Below are 485 nucleotides of genomic sequence, written 5' to 3'. Positions count from 1 at the left end.
ATATATATATATATATATATATATAAAAGAAGTATATTTATGTATATGCATATATGTCTATATGTACGTACATACTTATATGTTTATGCATATTCGTCTCTATATACGTATATATGTATACGTGTATGTCTGTGTATATATATATACATGTATATGTATGTATGTATGTATGTATGTATGTATGTATGTATGTATGTGTGTGTGTGTGTGTGTGTGTGTTTGTATGAGTGTATAAGTATGTCTGTATACGTAGATGTGTATGTATGTATGTATCAATAAATAACGAGCAACACGTTTGCTCTTTTGTCTAATGAGACTAAAACAGACAGACGGAAGGCGTGACTATAAGCGGAGGATGATCAGGCTGTTTAAGCAATTCTGTGTGTGTTTGTGCCTGTGACAATATGTGCATATATGTATGTATGTGCTTGTGTGTGCGTATGTGTGTGAGTTTGTGTATATGTGTGTATGTATGTATATGTTTG

Source organism: Octopus bimaculoides, chromosome 5, assembly GCF_001194135.2.
Source record: "Octopus bimaculoides isolate UCB-OBI-ISO-001 chromosome 5, ASM119413v2, whole genome shotgun sequence".
NCBI lineage: Eukaryota > Metazoa > Mollusca > Cephalopoda > Octopoda > Octopodidae > Octopus > Octopus bimaculoides.
The sequence above is the reverse complement of the archived record's forward strand: the minus strand, read 5'-3'. Positions refer to the sequence as shown.